The sequence below is a fragment of the Eupeodes corollae genome, chromosome 2 (assembly GCF_945859685.1).
Source record: "Eupeodes corollae chromosome 2, idEupCoro1.1, whole genome shotgun sequence".
In the NCBI taxonomy this organism is placed as follows: Eukaryota; Metazoa; Arthropoda; class Insecta; order Diptera; family Syrphidae; genus Eupeodes; species Eupeodes corollae.
The window spans coordinates 102,967,243-102,988,322 of NC_079148.1; the positions used below are offsets into that span (position 1 = coordinate 102,967,243).

The 21,080-nt window shown below is 36.8% G+C and overlaps 1 protein-coding gene across 3 annotated transcripts in view; it reads left to right on the forward strand.

Moving 5' to 3' along the window:
* LOC129946458 (tyrosine-protein kinase Src64B) overlaps positions 1-21,080 on the forward strand; it is a 286,349-nt gene that overhangs the window by 83,815 nt on the left and 181,454 nt on the right. The window contains exon 1 of one of the 3 annotated variants that reach the window (XM_056056642.1): positions 15,274-15,471. The exons of the other annotated variants lie outside the window; for them this stretch is intronic. The gene's annotated coding sequence lies outside the window, so the exon portion shown is untranslated. Of the gene's footprint in view, positions 1-15,273; positions 15,472-21,080 lie in introns of those variants that run through there. 3 annotated transcript variants of the gene reach the window in all.

Sequence of the window (21,080 nt, forward strand, 5' to 3'; positions counted from 1 at the left end):
AAGATCGTGCAAATTCGTGTAATAAATTTTAGTTATTAAAGCGCTTTACTGGATCGCATGAACTTGTTCTTGTATCCATAGATTCTGTTTATTTAGTACTTATATTTTAAAGTTAAAAAAAAAGGCTGGGATGCGACCTACTTTGATAACTTTCCATTCTGTCTGTCGATTTGTCTTGCTTAAAAGGTTCGTAGCTTTATGTGTTTTGCTAGTTGTCAGTTGAATTATTCTAAAAAAAAATTAAAAACTAATAAATATGATGAAATAGTTTGATTTCCAAATCTATATTTGTTAACGAGATTTTTTAGTCGTTAAACAATTTTTACCAATTTTAGTAACGTTTCTTAAAAGTTTTTATTTATTATATAAAAATTGGATGATTGAAATTAATTTGAAGTCAATACCTTCTATTGTTCACGTGATATCGAGAACCGAACATTATTTTTACCAAATGTTCGTACTGTTTTTTGAAGATTTAATTTTTGTATGAAAAAAGGGACTGTTGGATTTTTATCAAAAATTCACTGAATGTCGAAAACTATATTTTATGTGAGATAAAATAAGTTTCAAAGAAATATTTTTTATTTTTGAAAAGACATTTGAGTCGAAAATAAATTTTTACGAACTTTTATTATTTTTTTTTTGTTTTTATTTTCTGTAAAAAAAACTTTCAATTCGATTTTTCTCAAAATTCTGCCGAATGTTGAAAACAATATTTCTTATAAGATTAAACAAGTTGAAAACCATAATCTCAAATTTTTGAAAAGACATTTGAGTAGAAATGTTACCATATGTTAAAAATATTATTCTTCTTTGCACACATTTTTTTTATTAATAAAAAAAACCCGTTAATTTTATTTACTTCCGGAGCAACACAGGAGCCAAGTTAAGACAGCAAATTTTGGAGAAAATCTAGTAAAAATTTAGCTTAGGCTAAATATGGGAAGTGGTGTTATTTTTAATCTTTAAAAAACACAAATGGTAGACATGTGCATTCAAGAGGACAGGCACAGGTTTTGTCAAAACCCACCTCTGTCTATCAACTCCTACTCTCACCTCCCCGCGGTGAACATCGGGTGTCTAGTACCTCAACTGGAGATTGGGTTCCAACCCCAGTGGAAAGTTGTTAGGGGCAGTAAACGAGAGACGGGGTGAGAGGTGTTTCCACTAAGGCACCTCTTCTTATCCAGGCGGCAGCGGACGAATTCTCGAGATGGAATCAACGGTGGCGTCTAAATTTCCAGTAAGGTTGAACTACTTAGTGAACACCTTATAGGGCTTCTTCGACATATTCGGAGCCCAGGCCTGTAAGGAGCGGTTTATCCGTTTCACCTTCCTTGGAGTTATACTAAGGATCTGGACCTCCAGGTTGGGGGTTGTGCCGTCGGGGTGACTTCCTGGCCACGTAAAAACTACCTTAAGTTTCGAAGCACAAACAAGCCTCGGATACGGACGGATTCTCTTTTGACAACCCACGCAAACAAAATGAGGACAACGAACTTCGGATATGTACGTGGAATGTTAGGTCCCTTAACAGACCACGTGCAGCCAAACAATTAACGGAAGCCCTAAACTGCTGCAAGGCAGATATTACAGCCATCCAAGAAGTGCAATAGGATGGACCGGGGAAACGCAAACTAAAAGACTGCCATTTATACTACCACGAATGCTACCGAGTACAAAGACAGCGTCTTTTTGGGTGTGGATTTGTTGTTGGAACTAGACTCAGGCAAAAATATTGAGTTTCAACAATGTGAGCGAGCGCATCACGACAATCCGCATCAAGGCTAAATTCGCCAACATAAGCCTAATATGCGCGCATGCCCCAACAGAGGAGAAAGATGAAGACACCAAAGACATATTCTTCGAGACATATGAGCAGTGCCTTGGCTATGACATTAAAATTGTCTTAGGAGATTTTAATGCCAAGCTAGGAAGAGAAGACATCTTTGGAAGCATAATCGGGAGATACAGCCTGCACGACACCACCTCCGACAACGGATTCAGGCTGGTCGATTTCGCTGCGGGACGAGACGTTCTGGTAGCTAGTACGCAGTTCACGCATCTCAATATCCACAAGGGGACATGGAAATCTCCTGATCAATCAACCGTCAACCAGATTGACCACATTGCGATCGACGCACGACACTTCTCCAGTATCCAGGATATCCGAACATTCCGAGAGGCCAACATTGATTCGGACCACAACCTCGTTGTAGCCAAGGTACGGCTACGAATATCCCGATCCAAGCCAAAACAAGGAAGTACTGTGAGTAGATTCGACGTTAGACGGCTACAATCGCAAGAGACGGCCATGTCTTTTCCGATCAAGTCTCTTATAACCTCTTAAGGAGCCCTATGCTTCCTGCGTTAAGCATTGAAATCCAGTGGCAACATTGCCTTGCAGCCATCAGAGATGCCGCCTCTTAAGTGCTAGGTTTCACACGGCCACAACAGCAAAACCCCTGGTTTGACGATGAATGCCGGCAAGCGCACGCAGCGAAACAAGAGGCATAAAAAACGGCGCTGCACAAAAGGACTAGAGCTGCTCGCGAGCTCTACGAGCAGAAGAGGAGAGAGGAACACCGGCTTCTTAGATGGAAAAAAGAGAGCATGAGAAGCGCGCAATCGAGGAGATAGAGGGATGTCACAACAGGAATGAGGTTCGTAAATTTTACCAAAAGGTAAAAAAAACCTCCCAAGGGTACCAGCCACGAACCGAAGGCTGTAAAGACGATCAGGGGAACATCGTAGTAGAACCGCAGTCGATGCTGAGAATATGGAAAGACCACTTCTACCCGCCTACCCGACCTTGACGAAGTGAAGATAGCTATATCTAAACTTAAGTCAAACAAAGCTGCTGGAGCTGACAGCATCGCTGCCGAACTATTTAAACAGTAGGCGATGACTTGGTAGGAAGCATGCACCAACTCATCCGCAAAATATGGTCGGAAGAAAGCATGCCCGATGAGTGGAATTTTAGCATAGTGTGCCCAATATATAAGAAACTAGACCCTCTAAATTGTGCCAACTACAGAGAAATTACTTTCCCTTACATTGCATATAAGATCCTCTCTGTCGTATTATGTGAACGTCTGAAGCCATTCGTCAACAACCTGATTGGTCCTTATCAGTGTGGCTTCAGACCAGGAAAGTCCACTATCGACCAAATATTCACACTACGGCAGATCTTGGAAAAAACCTAGGAGCTTCAAATCGATACCCACCATCTCTTTATCGATTTTAAAGCCGCGTATGACAGCATCTATAGGGAAGAGCTCTACCGAGCAATGTCTAGTTTTGGCATCCCTGTCAAACTTATCCGTTTGTGCAGAATGACGATGGAGAATGCACGCTGCTCTATCAAGGTCGGAAAAGATCTTACCGATGCATTTGATGTCAAAAAAGGTTTTAGACAAGGCGATGCACTGTCATGCGACTTCTTTAACATCGTTCTGGAAAGAATTGTGCAAAACTCAACCGTCAACACTAGAGGCACAATCTTCCAAAGGTCCATCTAATTATTCCGATACGCAGATGATATTGACATAATTGGAAGATCAAAGCGTGATGTCAGTGGAGCGTTTTTGAACATTGCGCCATAAGCGAAGAAGATGGGGTTTTTGGTCAATGAGGGCAAGACTAAGTAATGCTGTCATCAAAAAAGGACACTAAACGACGACGTCTTGGACTAAACGTCACCATGGACAGCTATAACTTTGAGGTAGTTTAAGACTTTGTCTACCTAGGCACCGCTATTAACGCAGACAACGGCACCAGCGCTGCTTCTTTGGACTTAGACGGCAATTGAGAAGTAAAGTTATCTCTCGAGCATGTAAAATCACCATCTATAAGACACTCATCATCCCGGTTCTCATTTATGGCTCTGAGGCCTGGACCCTGTCAAAGAAAGATTAGATCGTCTTAGGATGATCGAGAGAAAAATTCTTCGGGTGATCTTTGGTCCCGTACGCATAGATGGAGAATGTAGAAGAAGATAGTTAGCAGAATTAAAGTCCAACGGCTAAGATGCTTAAGTCATGTAGAGCGGATGGACATCAACGCTCCAGCCCGGAAGGACTTCGAATCCAATCCCGAGGGACGGCGCAGTAGAGGAAGACCGCGACTCAGGTGGCGCACCCAGGTGGGAGACGACCTCAACCAACTTGGCGTGCGAAACTGGAGACAGCTAGCTATGGACCGAGCTGGCTGGAGACGCATGTTGGTTGAGGCCCAGGTCCGCCCCGGACTGTAGCGCCACCTTAAGTAAGTAAGTAAGTAAAAAACACAAAAAAACGCCTTATGCGAATTGGCCTAAATCTTTAATTTTCAAGTTTGAACCCAATCAATGGTTTTGGCTATAGGGGCGTATTCAGACAGGTGGACGAAATCAGGGGACCAACTTTTTTCGGCTTCTCTACCATCGTAATCTCATCTTTGATTAAAATCTCGAGTTCGATTTTCCTTACCAAAGCAATACTTGCCTTTTAGTTCCTATATGGTGCAAGTAAAAAAAGCCTGATTACATAGTTTTGTAACTAAATCGTTTACCAACCGTCGTTTCTACCGTCATTTTTAACAACAACAAAAATGGTCCCTTGCTACCACTACTTCACAATCCACCCCAAACTATTACTCTCTACAATTACGTGCGTATTTTCAAAGCTACAGATTTTTTCGAGGCCGAGGTAAAAATGGATCTCGGCAGAAAAGATGATGTTTCACCCAAAATGGTTGCCTAATTTAAGTTACACTAAGGAACTTCTAAGTCAATTTTACCTTTAATCAAATCAAAAACTTTGTGCACAATAATTCTCCTCAGGATAGTACCCTAAATATTAAGCTATTGAAACCGATTGTGGCTAAGTGGGAGCCTTACACTCTCCACTAGCATATAGTAACTCAATTTTTTTTTAAACTTCCGTCTATCACGCGCAGTGGGTGCTTTATTTCGCCAAAAAAAATTACAAAAAAAATTATTTGTGCTTACTTTTTAAAACAGTTTTTTAAATCGCATAGCGTTTTTCAAGCGCAAAGCAACTCACATTCTTTTCCGCGAAAGTAGTTTTTTTTCAAGATTTTGAGCCCGAAAAATCTGTCAGTGTTTAAATTTCCTATTATTTAAACTAGAATTTATAAACATAACCACCCCTCACACCCCCCCACTTCCTTGGAGTAACTTTTTCGATTTTTTTTGTCTCCAAAAACCGACACTGTCAAATATACCTACATGCAAAAATTTAAAACTTTTAATTTGCAATTCAATACCCATCAGCAAGTTTTAAATAAAATATTTCAAAACGTTCAAACGAAATGAAAAAAAAAAAAAAACAGGACGATTCATGTGCAGATCGCAGGTAGGTACGACGAAAATGTGCTCTTTTTTCGGCATTGCATGTAAACTTTTCTCTCCCACTGTCACGCTTCAAAAAGTTTACGGAAAATATAATGAAAGAAGTATCTAACATAAAAAAAAGAAAAAAACGAAAAAGGAAAACAAAAGTAGGACACGAAAACTTTTGTCAATTCCTTGTGCAATTGTTAGGAAAAGTGCAGCATTTTCCATATACTCTTATATGAACGTCACTTTACAAAATTAGGTACGAAAATAAACCTCCTGCTAGGGGACTAGGTTTAGTTTGAGAGCAGGGTCGGATGAAAGGGGGTAGTGCAACTTTCATCACACACATTGACTGAGATTTTTTGTTTTGTCAGGTTTTTTGTTTTTGTTTTCTGAGCTCAGTGAAGCAGTAGTTTTTTGTAAGCGCGTTGGTGTTGTTTTGAACTCGAAAAGTATTTATATGCTCTAGAAAATCCTTATTGCTCGATCACCACCAACGAGCGAGCGCCCGCTCCCCGAAGGCAGATCAATAATAAATTATTGGATTGGAAGAAAGGGCGATGAATTTTACGTGTGTGTGTGTTTTATTTTTGTTGTTGATGATTTTACTTTTCATTTTTTCGTTAAGTTTTCCAAAACCCCGGGTGGTATTTGGTGGTGGCGGAGCAGGTACCTACTTTTATCTTCCCATCAATTGCGACATAAAATATAAACCAACATCTGTAAACAAAAATCTCTTTGGAATTCGTTGACTTCTCTTATTCCTAATGGTAATTGCCCCAGCAGCCCGCAATAGGTATTCTATTTCAATACACTTCCCTCTCGTCTGTCGCTCCTCCCTGCAACTTTCTCTCTATAAATAGGTGGTTTAGTGCCAGCGGAAACGGTATAGGTAGTCAGGAAATGCACATGAATTCGATTTAACATCAAAGTACACTCAACTCAACTGGCGACCTATTTTTCTAGGATTTCAAGAGTTTCGTGTTCAATCAATTCATCTCAATTGTTTTTGATTTTATTTTATTTTTTTTTATTTTGTTCCTCTTCGGGTTCTTTTTTTTTTATACAACATAATATTTAACTAAGGAAGGAACTTTATGTGTGGGAAGGAAAAAAAAAACCAAACGAAGATGAAGTAAGAAGGAATAAAATAAGGATATGGATTGAATTGCAAGAGTTTTATATTTTTTTTTGTTTCAAAAGTGTAATTTTAAAATAATAAAATACCAACAACAAGAAAACGCATTTGGGAAAGAGGAAGTCGTTTTCTTCTGTTCTTGTTCCGTTTTCAATTTATATGCGAAACTTGATGGTTTTTATATTATGTGAAACAAGAACCAATGTGTACATTGCAATCAGTCACTAAATCAATCTGAAAAGGACTTTATTCTTGTTAACGGTAGGTTGATATATAAGTACATTTTATATGGAAATGTTATAGTTTCGTATGCATTTAGGATTCGACAGAAAGCTAAAGGAGAAATGGTTCAATAGCTTTGAAATATACTAAAGTTTGTCTGTATGTATAATGTGTCTTAGAATAAGTGGGTTTCTTAAAGGTAATTGCTTTTAAAGCTCAAGGGGTCTAGAGATAACTGCTTCAAGATATTTATGTAAAAACTTACTTCTGAAATTCAACCTAATAAATTCTTATAAACTTTTCTTATTTTATCCAGTTGAACCGTTTTTTATTCGCGCGATATTCAAAGATAAAGATAAGTTTTGGATACATGGCAGGTGTAATGAGGACTCAGTGTTTTGGTTCTGTATGCGTGTATCTGTTTCTTTACCACGAGCTATACAGCTTTGCAAAGTAAAGTGATTGAATTAACAATTAAAGTTTCAGGTTTTTTTTTGTCGCAACCATCAAAAACTGGGGTTGAATCGACTAAGGTGATAATTGACTATCATATTTTTGATAGTCGAATTTAACTATCATTTTAATTCCGTCTGTGTAAGATGATTTAACTCAATTCAATTATTGGATAATTTTAGATTATAATTTTCACAATTCATTGTTGCTATGGTGAAATTTAAAAATTATTCATATAAAATATCTAAATAAAAGTATCAAATTGGTTGAGTTTAAATAACATTTTTACTTTTTTTGTGTTTTTCGAATGTTGTAAGCTTTGCCGGTCACAAGAATGTATTTTTGTACCTTAAAAGGTAACTGACAAAATTGTCTATTCGTTTTTTGTAAGCGTCTTGTAAACTTTATTCAGAAACGACTTATTAGTAGGAAAATGAAATGTTGTGACAGCTTTTTAGGTATCAATTTGACTATCACCTTACGTAGATCAAATTCGATTATTTTTACTGTCATTTATCAACAATCACCTTAGCCGATTCCACCACTGCTCCAAATTTGTGAAGAGCAATACATTTTGTATCACTTGTGCATCTAATTATAATATTTTATTATTTAAATATTTTTTTTTTTTTTAATTTTGTAAGATTTTCTTTTTAATTAACTGCCCATAGGAAGTTATTGTAATTTGTCCAATTTCCCGTAGACGTTTTAAGGTCCCTAGCATCTAAATCAAAGGGACGTGTCAGTGTGTGCTGTACGTACGTTCTTAGGTTTCGGAACTTTTTTGTCGCCCATATCTCAAGAACCATAATTTTGTATTATGAAGAGTGAAGCGATACCAAACTAGGGCGATTAAAAAAAAAACGCTGGGATGCGACCCACACTGATAACTTCCCATCCCGTCTGTCGATTTGTCTTGTGTAAAAGTTTGCAGGTTTTTTGCGTAGGTCTCAAAAACTTGTCAGTTGAATTATTCTTACAAATTTTAAAATTACCAACAATATTTTTCAAGAAGAATAAGAAATGGTTTAGTGAGAAAATCTAGTTTTGTGAAATAGATTTTAGTCGAAAACAATTGTTTACCAATTTTAGTGGCAGTACTTAAATTTTTACAAATTGGAGAGTGAAATTAATTTGAGAGAAATCAAGAACCGAACATCAGTTTTTACCAGATTTAAGCATTATTTTTATAGATTTTATCTTTTTATGAAAAAAACGGACTGTTGAATTTTTCTAAAAAAAAAACTACTGAATATCGAAAACAAAATTTTCTGTGAAGTACAAAGACAATATTTTTAATTTTTTAATAGCTTTTGAGTCGAAAGTACATTTTAACCAAGTTTTAGTATTGTTTTTTTTTTGTTATGTTTTTATTTTTTGTAAAAAAAAAACTTTCGATTTTTCTCTTCCGAACGTTGAGAACAATACTTCGTAACTTAACTGGAAGCCATAATCTCAAAGTTTTGAAAAGATGTTTGAGTCGAAAATCAATTTTTACCAACTTTTATTAATTGTTTTTTTTTTAGGTTCTTATATTTTGTAAAAAACTGTCATTTTGATTTTTTTTTTTTTAAATTTGTCCGAATGTTGAAATTAATATTCTTTTGTAAAATAAAATAAGCTAGAAGCCATGATCTTAACGTTTTGAAAGGATATTTGAGTCGAAAATCAATTTTTACCAAATTTTGTTAAATTTTCTTTTAAGTTTTATTTTTTTTGTAAAAAAAACTGTCAATTTGATTTTTCTCAAAATTTTAATTTATATTGACAACAATATTTTTTAAAAGATAAAAGTAGTCTTAAGCCAATATCTTAAAGTTTTGAAAAGATATTTGACTCGAAAGTCAATTTGTACCATTTTTTTATTTTTTATAAAAAAAACTGTCAATTTGTTTTTTCTCAAAATTTTACCAGATGTTAAAAACTTTATGTTTCGTCGCAAAAAATTGTTTTGTAGATAAAATCATTTTGTATTCGTAAAATTTTCGAGGTGCAAATTGTTTTTCAGTTTGATTTAAAAAAAAAGGGTGGATTTTATTTTTTTTTTCAAAAAATACATATTATATAAAATTTAATTTAAGTCTCTAGCGTTTTTGGTTCGTAAGATATTAAGGATTAATAAAAATGTTCACCTTTTTTTAAACTGCTATGGTAAAAAAACCGTCCCCGCAATTTTCTTCTGCATCTTTCTGCTTTTTTATCTCCATAGCAAAATTTATTTGAAGTCGATAATTCTTCTGGTTTTTGAGCTATGTATGTACGAAGAAAAAAACATCGCGAATGAACGGACATACGAACGTGCCTTCACACGCACGCACATACATCTTTCTAAAAATCTTTAATTTCGACTCTGGGGATCTTGAAACTTCGAGAAATATCAAATTTTTTAATTTCACAAATCGGACCCATTACAATAACTTCCTAACTTCAAACAAAAAATACTACACAAAATTGGTAAAAATTGATATTCGCTTTGATATCTAGTGAATAAATACAGGTATTGATTTCAAAATGATTTCATTCTTTGCTAATTTTTTTTTTGTATATAATAAGCGCACACTCAAAGGGATATATTACTCTTATTATGTAGGCACAGTGTGAGCACTAGGAAAGGGAGAGAGGGGTTGAAAGGAGATGTCAATGCACATTGGTTTTGAATTCCTGAATATGGCAATAGCTGGGAAAGAAAGAGTGTGCAAGGCATTCCACATTCGCATAGTACGGCTAAAGAACGATTCTCTGTACTTGACAGTACGACCGAAGATGGGCTCGAGGGTATATTGATGAGCATTCCTAGAAGCGCGAGTATTACGGTTGAACTGTTTAAAGGGAGGAATGCAGCTGGCTATTTCTCTAGAGCATAAACAATTAAAATAACGGTAAAAGAGGATGAGACAAAAAAACATTTCGACGATGTTCAAGTGACGTAAATGATCTTATTATGGTAATATCACCAATCAATCTAAATGCTCTACCTTTACTATTATCCAAGAAGCTTAAGTTAGGTGCAGGAGCACCAGCCCAGATATGGGAGTTATACTCAAGCTTGGGACGAATAAAAGTCTTGTAAATAACAGCCAGATCAGAGGAGTAGAAAAACTTCTTGCATCGCCTTAGAAAACCCAAAACATCTTCCGGCATTTTTGGCGACATCGCGTATGTGATCGTTCCACGAACGATTCGAAAGGTAATTACTAATCCAATGAATGAGGGATTCATGAAAACTGAAAGCACGCATTTTCGATAAGAGAGCCTGATGCCAAACCTTATCAAATGCTTTTGAAATATCAAGTGCAATAATCTTACTTTCTCCAAAACGATGTAAAGATTTGCTCCACTGTTCGGTGAGATGAATCATGAGATCACCGGTGGACCTATTGCTACGAAAGCCGTATTGTCGGCCATTGAGAAGCTTCCGTTCTTCAAGATATTTCTTGAGCTGATAATTAATCAGCGTTTCCGTGACCTTGGAAAGAAGGGACGTAAGTGCAATCGGTCGAGGAGTAGGACAGATGAAAAAGCTTACGCAGTGGTTTTGCCAGCGATGAAGAACACCTCTTCAGAACAATAGCGGGGATACCATCCGGATCAGCAGATTTATGTATGTTAAGATATTTTAGGACTCTCGCTACAGTACTAGTGCGAAAAAAGATTTGCCCCATAGAATCATTAACTCGATCAGGCACTTACTGGCAGCGTTGAATTGGCGGTGAACTGCCTAGCAAAGAGATTTGCTTTCTCTAAAGAGCTAATAAATGGATCGCCATTCACAACGAGCGTAGGAACCGAGGAAGAGGAAGAATTCCTCATTTTTTTTTTACAAATGACTAACATTTTTTACTGCACTTGGGACATTGCAGTATTTTTTGCCGTAATTAAAAATTTGGTCCGTCGAATACCTAATAACCTAATAACCTCTTTACAGCTCTCGAAGCATGCGTTTTCCTTAGGTCTGATGCTTTTAACCCTATTCGGGATAAAAGTTCTCATTCCCAGGAGAATCAAACTTTTGATCATATCATCGCTGGCGTCAACGTAACTATCGAGGAAGCATAGTGACCAGTTAAAGATCCTGAAGTAGTTATTGAAACCGTCCCAGTTGGCTTTCTCGTATTGCCAAACGATTCTCTTTGAAACTCTTTCTTTAACTGGAGAGTTTTTACACGAGAAATATGGTGATATGACACAATGGTCAGATGTGACTTGAGGAGATAGAACACTAATAGGGTCAGAAGAAACAAGTCAAGAGTGTTTTCTGCTCGACCTTCCACGTCCGATATTCGAGTGGGCTCGTTGGCCAACTGAGTTAGGTGGTTTAACTCAGCGAAGATCTCATCACACACTCCTTCCGGTGTTGACTGGCCCGAATGTTGGAGCCATGAAGAATTGTGTACATTGAAATCGCCCGTAACAACGATTTCAGTGCGAGGATAGGACGAAACAATTCTTTGGATGGAATCAGACAAAGCATCAAATTCACGAGTAAACGGAGAATAGTTGTCCCAAAAAAATTTAGTCTGTATAATATTTTTTCAGATAGCTCAAATGTTCAAACGGCATTAGGTCTTTTCACCCAAATCTTAAAATGTCATAAATCCCAAAATTAATCATAGGGCCCAAAAATTAAAAAAAAAAAACAAAAACTGAAAAGGGGTTAAGCTTTAGGTAATTTATTTTGGGCAATATAACGATTATCTGTTCTATCGTTTCTTATGTCTTATTAACCAAAAAAAAGTCACAAAACCCAAATAAAATCACCAAAACCAACTTTTTAACTTCACTAGAGTCGAAATAAAAGATTTTTAGACAGATGAATGAAAGAATCAGAAGAGTTATCGATTTCAAATAAATTTTGTTATACAGATAATAAGGCAAAACGATGCAGAAAGGGCTCTCAAGAAAATTGCGTGGGTGTTTTTTTTTAGCATAGCAGTTTGAAAAAAAGGTAAAAATTTTGGTTAACCCTAAATATCTTACGAACTAAAAACGCTAGATACTTGAATGAAATTTTATTTAATATATTGTTACGTGATATCAAAGAAATTTGTTTTTTGAAAAAAAATCCTTATAACGGTTTTTTTATAAATAAAAAAACTGAAAAAAAAATTTGTCACCTCCAAAATTTAACAACTAAAATATGATTTCATCTCCAAAACAGTTTTGTGCAACAAAGAATAATGTTTTTGTTATCTGATACAATTTTGAGAAAAATCAATTGACAGTTTTTTTATAAAAAATAAAAATCTAAAAAAAACATTACTCAAAGTTGGTAAAAGTTGAATATCGATTCAAATATCTTTCAAAAACTTGAAATTTAGACTTTAAATTTGTTTTATCTTATAAGAAATATTGTTTTCAACATTCTGAAAAATGTTGAGAAAAATCGAATCGACAGTTTTCTTACAAAAAATAAAAACCCAAACAAAATTAATAAAAGTTGGTAAAAAAAGATTTTCCACTCAAATATGTTTTCAAAAATTTAAGATAATAGCTTCTAACTAATTTTTACTTATAAAAAATATCAAGTTTTGAGAAAAATCGAATTAACAGTTTTTGTACAAAAAGTTAAAAACCTAAAAAAAATTTAACAAAAGTTGGTGAAAATTGATTTTCGACTTAAATATCTTATCAAAAATTTACTAAACTAATTTTATCTTATAAAAAATGTTGTTTTCAACATTCGATAAAATTTTGGAAAAAATGGAATTGACAGTTTTTTATAAAAAATAAAACTTAAAAAAGCAATACTAAAACTTTATAAAAATTTACTTCCGATTCAAATAGCTTTTCAAAAATTAAAAAAAAATTAAAACGCAAATTTAGTAAAAATTGATACGAGTGCATATAGACAAACTTTTAAGCAAGACATATCGACAGACGGGATTTGAAATTATCAGTGTGGGTCGCATATCAGCCACTTTTTTAAATTAAATATGACTATGAATAACTAGATAAAAAAAGAAACGTTGTAAAAGATAACCAGATTTGTTTCTATTTTATAAAAGCATTAAAATGTTTCCATTAAGAAATCCAATATCTTAAGACAGGTTCACAACATTCCTTAATTGTGAATTTTTCAAAAACAAAATAGTGAAATTGGTTGAAAACGAAATCGATTATTTCATTAATTATTCTCAAATATAAGTTGGCAATATTTTATTTGTTAGAAATCAAAAAATGAACAATATCTCAAGTAAAAATATAAAACTGTGTTGCTACTATACATGCAACTTGTTATCAAAGCTACGTGATTTTCATTACACGTGTTTTGTTTCTTAAATCTAATAAACAAACAAAATACCACCACACCTTGTCTCTACTCAAATTCTTCAAAATCAAATAATTCTCTAAAAACCAAAAGCATCTAGTAAATAAAATCGGTTCTTCAAAGCATCACTTTAATTTGTTCACCCAAAAAACTTTACCATCTAAATGTCAAAGTGTGACATTTCCAATCGTTAATTAACCCCCCTTATACTATATACTTATAGTCTTATACCCATCTTCGTTGTCGTATAATATTTTGTCCGTTGTCATACTATAGCTACTTTGTTTATTCCTTGTCAACTTAATTACGTGTTCTGAATATAGAAGAAGATTTCTTCGCATAAAATACCACTTTTAGAAATTCAAGGATCTTTTGGATCAATGCGACAAAGTTGACGACGACGAAAACGACAACGACGACAACGGACGCGAACGATAATGAAGATGGTGATGGCGAAGATGATGATGATGTGATGATAAATAAATCTCAAATGTCATTCCTCCTTTTTTCAATCTTTTTTTTTAAACAATTGTGTTTTGAAGGCAATTTATTGAATTCAAGAAAAAAAAAGTAGTTACAAATTTTCTAGATGTCACATTCTTCTGCCAATTCAGAGCAATTGATTCTGCACACCTCTTCGAAAACTCACCAGAAGCTGTCATTATTTTATGGAATTTCAGCCTCTGGAAGTCAAAGGAGAGATTGTATAATACCCCCTTTTGTTTGGCATGACACTGACAGAAATACCCTTCACATTCTTTGGTCTTTCAACTCAACTCAACTCAAAGAGAATGAAGTAGCTCCATGCGACCCAATTTGTGGACTTAATCTAAAGTAGGTACTATTTCAATCAACTGATGGGGTTGCATAAAACTGTCATTGTCCATGAACTTTTTCCGCCGCAGCTAATATTGATTAGCAGATAAACTGAAGCCGAATCAGAACCAGAAGCAGAGGCAGAGGCAGATAGAGGCAAAGGCAGTACATGCTATGCATAGTTTCCCAGAATCATTGTCGTTCGTTCCAGACTGCGTATTCAATTACTACAAAAATATACAGACACTCAAAAGGTTATCGATAGCAGGCTAGCATACAATCTCTGATGCAGTGTACCTTACCTCATTTTGCTGCTGATGTGCAGTGTACAGTGTGCAGTGTGCAGTGTGTGCAGTATGCACGGTAATAAATGCATTCATTTGAATGGGATTTGTGGGGAGTGAGTTGGCACATTTCAATCGACGAAATATACCAAATGATATGTCGGTCGGCTGGAAAGGTGGCGAAAAATAGAAACACGAGGAAGTGGTTAAACGGTCCATACCGCACTCTACGTATAACACCGGATTGATTTCAAAAATCCAAACGAAATGAAACCACATCAACATCACTCACTATCGCCCCCAAAATGGGCGTAGGTGAAATCGATACGTAATGTACAAATGGAATTCGACGTATTGGCGACGCGACTGTGACATATAGTCCGGCCGCCGGGCGGCGGCGACAGCACCGACTACAGTGACAGCGACATCGTCGTCATGAACGGTGGACGGGCAGGCAATTGGTTGTAATTTTAATTGACATCGTTTGCACGGTCTTTATGAGCTATAAATTTTCATGCCACACCAACTACACTTTAAGAGGCAAGACGTGGAGAGCAGTTTGTGTATATTCACATTCAAAATGGCGTAGGCGGTGAGCCATGACGGTGAAATCGAAAACGACAACAAATGGAATACGAAACTCACTGTTTTTTCCATTGTCGTTTGTCGTATCGCCCGTCGTCGTCGTTGTTGTCGCTGTCGTCATTTATTTGTTGTTGTTTTTATAGATTTTGTTAAATGTGTTCTTTCTTTCGATTATTAGCTTGAGTGAGTGAAAATGTTAGTTTGAGTGATATATTTTACGCTCGAATAGATACAAATACTCAACGGTGCGAAAATTGATCTTTTGTTTATAACATTTTATCGTATTTATTATCTTTTGTGTGGTGCTAATAAATTTGTTCAAATATTGAATATGTGGATTAAAGTGTCAATCATTTGTTGTTAGGTAAATTATATTTTTGTATGTATGTATGTGTGTATGTAGGTTTGACAGGGAATAAGTATTGTTTTAATATGGATTTTTTTTCTATTTAATGGATAATAATTTGGTAGATTAATAGATTTAATTAATTTGACAATAAATTAAAATAGATATTCATTTGTCATCTGCCCACTAAACTAATTTTTTAAAAAGCATGTAACTAATCATAATACCGCATTCACTTACTTATGTTATGTTTGCCTGTGGATCTGTGTTTGAAGCTCTCTAGAGAATCCAAAAGAGGGATTTTCAATAAGAGCTTTCATTGTGGTATTTAAAATAAGTAGTATCTTTTAAGAGGTATTTGCGGTATATTATGTCATCGATAACTTCCCGAATTTTATCTTTAAGGTCTTGAATTGATATCAAACGCAGAATAACTTGCTAACTGCTGTTTCTTTGGACTGAGAAAGCAGTTGAGTGGTAAAGTCCTCTCTCGAGGGACCAAAGTGTTGCTATATAAGACCCTTATCACCCGCGTCCTGCTTTACGGAAGCATGAACTATGACAAAAGCGGATGAAAGTACCTTGGGTCGCTTCGAGAGAAAAGTTCTTCGTGTGATCTACGGTCCCATATGCATCGAAGGGGAGGGGAGGAGAAGATGGAACGACGAGCTGTACGGGCTGTACAGCGACGTAGACTTAGCCAGAAGGGTAAAAGTTCAACGACTAAGATGACTGGCTCACGTAGAGCGCATGGAAACCAATGCTCCGGCCCGGAAAGTCTTCGAATCCACACCCACAGGACAGCGCAGTTGAGGAAGACCGCCGATCGGGTGGCGCGAACAAGTGGAAGGTGACCTCACCCAACTTGAAGCGCGAAACTGGAGGCATCTAGCTAGGGACCGAGCTAGATGGAGAAGTTTGTTGGATGAGGCCCTAGTTCACACAGAACTGTAGCGCTTAAGTAAGGTCTTGAATTGATTATTGGGCATTGACATAGGCTTAAATTTTACTTAAATTGTTAAATCACAAGATGTTGATCGTCAAATGTGATTTCAATAACACGTCTAGCAAACTTTTCTTAGAAAATTTCATGATTTCGTTGCTTGTTTGTCTTGTCCCAAATAAACTCCCAACATTTATCAATGTCTTCTGATTTCTTGAATAAGAATAGAATAAGCATAGCACATAACCTACCTTTCAAGTTGCAACAATTTAATTTCCGAATAAATAAGCTCCAATCAACCGTGTGGTTGATGGCCTGCGGCATGACAGATTGGGTAGTTAGTTATTGCCCAAAACTTGGTTTGGGACAGCAATGCAACTTTCTTGCCATATCAAAGTCCGTGCTTTCCTGATTTGTGCATCCCTATAAACATGCATAAGTTAAATTAAATTGTAAGTTTCCTGACTCTTCAGGATAGGTTACGGAGATTAGCACTCTTCGTTTATTAACCCCATCCCACTATGGAAACCATAATTACGCCCCGGATAATTAATGATAACTCGTTGAAGACTTTTAGCAGGACAAAGATTGGTTTCTGGAATGTGAGGACCCTTCTGGAAGTGAAGCTGGAGTTAGTTTACTCCTTACAGAAACGGCAATCAGGAGTCTTATTTCGTGGAAGCCCCTTGGGGAAAATCTTATCAAAGCTAGGTTTCATAGTGTTACGCCTCGAACGGAGCATTTTGATGTAGAGAAGGAATTCCTTTGCAGTCAACTATAGGATTCACCTACAACGACACTTCCCGCTGAGATATTATTTTGGTTATGGGAGACCTCAACACTAAGGTAGCCAGTAACAACGACGAGTCGGCAGTTGCAATTACATTGATAAGAGCTTCATTGACTTCTGATACGCTAATGGCCTTGTGATTGGTGGCACTATTTTTAAACACAAACTGTTTTAAAAAAATTAGGTGGGTGTTGACGGACAGGCAAACCCCTTCCAACCAAATTGACTACTTCGCTATTAGTCGACTCTTACGAACCAGTCTCTTGGATGTCCGAAAAAGAAGAGGTGGCGACATGGAACTTCCCCGAGGCCACCACTTAATGATAGCTACCCTAAGATTGCGCACAGCTACAGTGCGAAGTTCCAACTGAATAACACGAGACTCCAAGTCTCTGAAGTGCCCGAACAAACCAATACCCGAATCCGAACCGCATTTCCCAATAAAGATGAGATCGTTGTCGCAATTAAAGCACTTAAGAACAACAAAGGGTTAGGACTCGATTGAATTTCCGCAGAGTTTTTACAATCAGCGCTAACGTCATCAATCGTGGACCACCGATAGCTTCCCCGATGAGTGGAAGAAGAGAAGAGAAATTTGGAGAGCGATTTGCATTTTACTTGCCCTTGCCAAAATAGTAGCAAAAATCATACTAGAACCCATCAGAAAACACCTGGAGACCACACTCGAGTCCCAAGAAGCAGGATTCCACGCTGGATCCTCCTGTATTGATCACATCAACAACCTGCGGATCATTATTGAAGAGTGCGTTGCCATTCATCGATTTCGCGAATACCTTTGATAGCGTTAACTGTAAGTAAATATGGTTAGCTTTGCGGAGGAAAGGCATCCCAGAAAAACTGATTGCTATTATGAAAGCAACATATAATGGATCCAAGTGTCACGGTCTGCACGATGGTAGGTTGTGAGATGACTTTGAAATCCGTAGGGGAGTCAGACAGGGCTGTATTCTGTCCCCAATATTGTTTTTGTTGGTGATAAGCGATGTACTGCGCGCAGCTTTGTCAGGTAGCGGAGAAATCTAATGAACTTTGACATCCTACTTAAAGCACTTGTACTACGCGGATGATGTTTGCTAACTCTCTTATAGGATTATGGGTCTCCATCAAATGACAACAAGTGTGGAGAGAGAAGCAGAAATTGTTGGGCTGAAAATAAATTTCGGCAAAACAAAAATGATAATCCTCTGAACCCAAGCATCTTCTCAAATAAATATTTCTCCATAACCGATAGAAAAATGTAGAGCTTTCAATACCTTGGAAGTATCGTCTTAATCGAAGTTGGAACCGAACGAGAAGTCATCTGCCGCATCGACAAAGAAAAAGTGGCGTTCGGTATGCTGTAGATAATTTGGAGGAATAATTCTATCAGCTTAAGAAAAAGCTACGACTGTTACACACAAATGTCGGATCCGTAATTATTTATGGATGTATCACTTGGGAGGTTACTTCAGCCAATACAAGAAAGCTACAAACCTTCGTGAATAGATGTCTTCGTAACATCTTAACTATTTTCTGTCCAAACCAATATTCAATGAGGTTCTTCATAGAAAGATAGGTCAGAAACCTATCGACTCTATTATACGAAGACGTGAGTGGCAATGGATTGGACATACGCTTCGAAAAGGTAACGACTGTATTGCAGGCCAAGCAATGCAGTGGAATCCGCTCACACAAGAAGAAAGAAGAGCTGTACGATCGAGAAGCACATTGAGAAGGACAGTCGAGGAGGAATCAGCGTCACTAGGCAAGAGTTGGACAAAGCTGAAACATATCTCCGACAACCGCACACGATGGCGCGTAGGCGTAGTAGAGGCCTTGTGCCCTTGAATTGGAGGTAAGTATGCTTACGATTCGAAGGCAATTGTTGGAAGCAAATTAGAATGTTCGCACCCCTCGCAAAGTCCCGTTGTTGACCAAGAAGCATATAAAACTTGACTCCAATTTGCTAGCGAGCACATAAATTGGCCTTAAAAGAAATGGCGTAACGTATTATTAACAGATGAGAGTAAAATTGTTTTCTTTGGTGGTATTGGATACCGCCAATACGTCCGTCGCCCACCCAACACAGAAACAGAAAATGTACCCAAATTCACTACGAAAACGTTAAAATATGGGGGATCTAAAGTTTTAATTTGGGCCTGTTTTTCCTACTCTCGTGTAGGATCAGAAGGACTATGTCGAAATCCTATACAATAAAATGCTGCCATTTGCCGAATATGATATGCTGACCAAGAGGAGATCTATTATCTGGATAACCGATAAGATATTGGCACCTAGGTAATATCTCCTGGTTTCAGCTAAGACCGGACACCGGCCTCTCTTCCATGTTACATAGATCACAAATTATCGGTAGATCGTCTCTGTGGCATGTAGTTGAGACAAAGAAGTTCACCTCTTAATCTTCCCATCATGGATATTTCGTCAACACTATATTCATCTCGAAAATAATTTCTTCCATTAAGATTATAGTTCAAACTGCTGTATAGGGTTCTATGAGCCTGTTGCTTCCATCACATATCCTTCTCTACACTTACGATCCCCATCTGCTATTAGTTCGTAAAGCCTTGGTTTCCATTCGCTTAAGTTATCGCAATTGAGGTTAAGTTGCATCCCGCACCATTGACTTAGTTCCTGCCATTCTTCCATCCAGCATGTATTTCTACTTACTATATGAAGCGCTACTATCTTTGGAAGTCTTTCATTAGACATATTGATAGCCTTAAGAATATAATCTATATGTAGCTTAAGGGTCCGTATAAACAGAGGTGGAAGTCCAGTTTCCAGCATGAACAGATAATTCGGGGCGTTGGACGGAATATGAAAGATTCTTTTAATATAATATCTCAGCAATTTTTCCACCGTTTCATACTGCTTGTAGCCCCACACCTGAGCCGAATATAACATGATGGCTTCTAAAACTGCTTCAAAAACTCGAAATTTGGCACTATGTCTAATATTTTTGTTCGAAAACACCTGTTCCACGTGGCAGCGATTGCGGTCTTAGCCTTTGCAAGCTTATCCTTAAAGTGGTTCTCCATATCTAGGTTCTTCGTCACTAGGATCCCTAGGTACTTGTACTCGTTGACAGCTTCGATTGTCTCTCCATTATACCACCATTTCTCACTGTTACGGTTACGCCCGCCCCCTTTCCTGAATATCATGACTTTTGACTTTTCTAAATTCACAGTCAAGTTCTATATTTTGCAGTAATCACACAAGCGGTTTATCATTAATTGGAGAGATTCTGGCCAGTATGTGAGAATGACAATATCGTCGGCGAACATCAGTGCTTTGATAGCTTTTCCGGCGTACTCAATACCACAAGGTAGGCATTCTACGAGATTTTCAATAAAGAGGGCAAACAACGATGGGCTTAGAGTACATCCTTTTCTAACTCCTGTGCAAGTGTGAAACCAATCTGACATCTCTTCGACATTCCAGAAAGCTGATTTTGTGCTGATATAAAGATTTTGGATTATCCCTGCAAACCTCCAGGACATTCCCATGCCATACAACTCCCTGCAAACCTCCAAGACATTTCCATGCCATACAACTTATATATCAAAGCATTTCTATTAACAGTACCAAATGCTGACTTAAAGTCAACAAATAATGCATATAATTTTGCTCCTTTATTCATAAATGATTCTGCAATACTTCTCAAGACGAAAATGTGGTCAATTGTAGAATAGCCTGATCTGAAACCAGCTTGACACTCCCCAATTAGATTATTGTTCCTGATCCATTGATACATTGAGACGATGCTGCAGACAGTTGTAAAAATCTTATATGAAGCGTTCAAAAAGGATAAATGCCCCTTTAATTTGCCGGATCTGTTGTACTACCTTTTTTGTAGATAGGAAAGATCAAGGA